The following is a 4,625-nucleotide window of genomic DNA, read 5'->3' on the forward strand; positions in this document are numbered from 1 at the left end:
TTCCAGCAGAATGGCCCCAGGTGGCATTGTATATAATGAAATACATTACCTACGATGGAAGGTATTCAAATTTACATTCAATCTATTTCAAATTGCTTAGTCATTTATGGCATGGCCAAAGGGTAAATGTTCCAAATTTTCTATACCACATTATTTCCATAAGTACTAAAGAAACACGGAAGAATGAAAATTGTTCTGTCAGTCATCATGGTGTGATAAAAATGTTAGTAGAACATTCTCTTAGGGATTTTTCTCAAATGGCATGGGGGGTATTTGAAGATATACTACAATTTAGGGTTGAAGATGCTCCTATTGCAGAGGAATTAGCAACTCAAGAGGAGGATATAGGAGAGCCCTTGTCTCCTATAATTTTTGTAGGAAATGAACCTCCCGTTGCCAAATAAGCTTTGACTGTGATAGAGGAAGAGATGGTGGAAACAAACATTGTGCAGCCCTCCACTCATTTCCAAAGAGGAGCGACATCTTCTAAAAGAAAAGGGAAAGAATAAGAAACAATTGATGCAGAAGATGAAACTATTGTTCAGCCGAAAGCAATGTAGGTTTCTCCTGTAGACAAGAGGCATAAGCCAAAGGGAAATACTCCTGTAGCAAAGCCTCTAGTAGAAACCATTCTTATAGCTACTCCAAAGGTATATGCAAGAAGGAATCGATGTAGTACACAGAAAGGTCATCCAACAGGTGATGCAAAAAAGGTTATTTTAGTTGAAACATTAGAAGAGGAATGTGGGAGTCCAGCAAAGGTTAAAATCTAGGAAGAATATGGCACTGACAGACTTTCAAGTCTGGCACATGTGGCAGAACAATTTGAAGAACCTGTTGAAGAAATTCCATGCCCTAAGGTAACAACTATTAGACCTTCATCATATCTCACTAGTTTGTCTATTGCATTAACATTTTATAGGCAGTGGGAAATAGAGAGGGCTAGGTTACATAGAATTATTGATAAGAAACAAAGGGAAATTGAAAGGAGGGATAATAAGATTGAATAATTGGAAGCTAAGATTGATACAATTACTAGTATGGTCCCTGAATTAATGTAATGTAGGGCTCCACCAAGAATTTATGCTTTGCATCTAAAATAGCGGTATTTAACTTTTAACCTAAACCGCATTATTAGAGACCTTAGCCCTTCTTTAGACACCCCGAAAGAATTTTATGATGCTTATCAGACCAGCAGCTGTTAAAAATTTATTGTGTGAATTTTACTTGCATAACTATGTTGTGACTTCTGACAGTGAGTGGAATCCCTTGTTATACATCGATTGTATCCACATAAAAGCATTAATGTCATGGGTGCAAAATGAAATTAGCATGGGAACACAAGCCAAAGCATATAAGAATCTTGAATTTGATTGTCCATTTCCACTTAGGAGTGAAGCCAAATACCCACGGGTTCTTTATTATGATTGACAAAAGTTATTAGCAAGGCCAGATGTAAGGAGTCAAGTATTACCAATGAGGGAGGAAATATTCCAAGCATATGAACACTTGATTGAGAATGAAAGTGCAACTGCAATTGACTGTCTGATTAAACATTGGAATAATCTGCTAGAGGACTTGAAACAGGGTGAACCTCATTCACTGCCAAATTTTCATGCAGCTATACAGAGAACCCCTAAATACATCCATTTGGGTAGGATGAAAAATAGTGTCTGGCTGCCTTTGATCTTCCAGCCCCCTATCCTCATGTGGCCATTGTTGGGATACAAGATTACAGACAAACCCTATGAGGCAGCTACAAAAAAAGCCAAATGGGCTAGACTAGAAAAGATGAAGGAATTTTATTGGAATTTGGCTTCAGGAGGAACAGGTCAGGGAACTATCGGTGACTTCAGAGTTAGTGCCCAAATCAGAAACTTTCCTCTTGCTAGAGGATCAGCAAGACACTAAGTTGGGGGGCATGATGAGCTGAGATATTAGCTCCTTTTATTCCTAAAACTCATAAGTTTTGTCACATTTTGATTTATATGATGGGATGGTAATGATGTATTAAAGTTTGACAATATGCATTTCAGATGTTAACTGAACCCATTAAATCATGTTTTGTCTTTGCTAGTTATTCCTGCAGCCATGTGATTTATTCCAGTTGCCATATGAATTGTCATAGGCGATATCATGTGTGAAATTAATAGATGTTTTGATTAATTAAAATAGATATGTATATGCTTGTATGTTCTGTCTTTTCAATAGCAGGAATAAATGAGATGTTGCGAAGAAGGTTGTCCTATCACGCCGATGGCGGTTTGAGATATTCAAGGAGGCGACTAAAAGTTCAAATCAGCAAAGAGGATAATGAGCATAAGGAACGACAAAAGAGGAGTAGGCGCGTAAAACTCATTTATGTCTGACTCTAGTGGGCATCAATCTTGTAATACCACCACGCTATGTTTTGGTTGTGGTTTGGTTTAGATCCACGTTTCTAGTGGCTTAACTCTGACTATTTTCCTTCATGAATGTTATCCGCCTCTTCTCATTGACGTGATCTTAATTGTAGGAAGTTGTTGTTTCTTTTTAAATAAGTGTCTCCATCTCTTTTCTAGGTAAGAAGAAAAGAAGAGAGATGTTTTGATTTTCCTTTCATTTTGAATAATGTATTGACTTTTGAGAAACAATGAATAAAGTTATGTTATTCTGAGTACTTAGAGTTATTTTGGAAGCCTGGAATCACTCATCCAAGGGGCCCCACTTGGTGAGTGTTCCAGTGCCTTTGTTAAATTTAGTTTTCTTCTTTCACTGCAGTAGACGTCCTTACATTGACTATTCTTGCAACCATTGGAAACAGATCCATTGACTGATCCTGCAACCAAAGAAAATAGAGTAATTCCTGTTTGATAGTTTTGAGCTTAGTTATTATTTCTTGAGTAAGATTTATGTTAATGCAGAGTTTTCCTGTAGCCATTCAGTTGTTTTGATTCTTGCTTACTTTTCCCGCATAGATTCTAGTTGCTATAGTAATGTAAGGTAGCTATCACAAGAACTTAGTGAATATATAGTGCAGACCCATTTCAAGTAATATGTCTCTAGGTTGACAATCAAATGAACTCCAGCTATATTGATAGTAACTTCACAGAGTGAATGTCCAAACTTCAGGTTGAGACTTTAACTATAGTTATTATTCCTATTGTTGGACTGAACACTTATTTCTGATTGTCTTTTGTTTACTGGGAGATTATGTAGGCACCACCATATGCATATCCTGCTCTTAACCACTGATACTCAGAAATGAGAGAAATTGTGAGGAGAATATACATATGATCGTACTTATACCATTATTTTGATGAACAAAAGGCAGTTATAGGGACACAAATTTATGAGCTAGGCTCAACCCTTGTGGGAGCCTCATTTACTCCCACTCATACATGAAATCCAAAATTTGTAACAATTCTATCCCTATTTCTACACATGAAGCAACTTTGTTAGATAAACAATGGGTATCATGAGATGTATTATGATAAATAAGACCATTCTTTTCTTTATGCAAACTTAGAGCAGATATTACTAACATATGTGATAGAGGTCTAGCATAATCAGCCATTGCCTAGATCTATTAGATCTAACTATCTTTTCCATCCATGCAGGTTTCAGGAGCTGCTTGGGAGTAGATGGAGACTACAACTTGACACAATGTAGACATGACAAACACTCCAACCAGTCAAGCAAGGCAATGACTAGTTACCCTTGACCTCTTTTTCTTATTCTTTTAATAGATTCTCTCTCTTTGTATAGAAAAGAGTAAGGTCACTCTCACGGCTTGTGTGAGAGATCAATTTAAAATTCAGTTGACTACATTTATTCTTTTGATGTACAAAGATATGAAATATTTTAAAGTTCAATACAAAATAAAATTTGATATTCCTTTCTTGTACTTGTAATCTTTTAATCTTTAATACTGAAGAATGGATAAGCTTAAAAGACGTACCTTTCTATAATGCATGATGCTTCAACTAAATTGAAACATAGTGAAAATTTAGTAACATCTTTGGCGACATTTGCTGGATGTCTACCTGCTAGACATAAACAATAGTCTTTATCCATTTGGGTATGTAATCAACTCTTGATAATGAAATGCGGACTTAAACATCCTTCACTGATTAACCATGAGCATGTGTGCAAGTTATGACACCGAGGAACATTCAATTTCATGACTTATATATGTTCAACTGATTGATCAGTTAAGGATGACTGGTTTGAAAACATGAAACCTTCACTCATAGGACCCTAGACTTGGATACAAGGGAAAACACAACTTGAAAAGAAAAGAAAAACCTGTGCTTGGACAACACTTGAAAACTAAAAACATCTATCCTATAATGCAAAGGCATTTTATTGAAAGCGTGAAATCTAACCTAGGAACAAAGTAGATTAAACCTCAAAGCAACGCTTGAGGTGTATCCCATTGAATGGGATAGGAAAAACATCTCCATCCATTGTTGAAAGTTGGAAAGCATTATGCTCTTTTCATTCATAAATGATGAATGGGCCACTCCACATGCTGTCATATTTAGTGTGTTTGCCTGACCTACTCTTAAGTTCATCCCACCTTAGAACAATGTCTCCTTCTTTGAAAATTCTAGGGATTGCTTTCCTGTCAAAAGTTCTTTTTG

Source organism: Cryptomeria japonica, chromosome 7 (assembly GCF_030272615.1).
Source record: "Cryptomeria japonica chromosome 7, Sugi_1.0, whole genome shotgun sequence".
Lineage (NCBI taxonomy): Eukaryota > Viridiplantae > Streptophyta > Pinopsida > Cupressales > Cupressaceae > Cryptomeria > Cryptomeria japonica.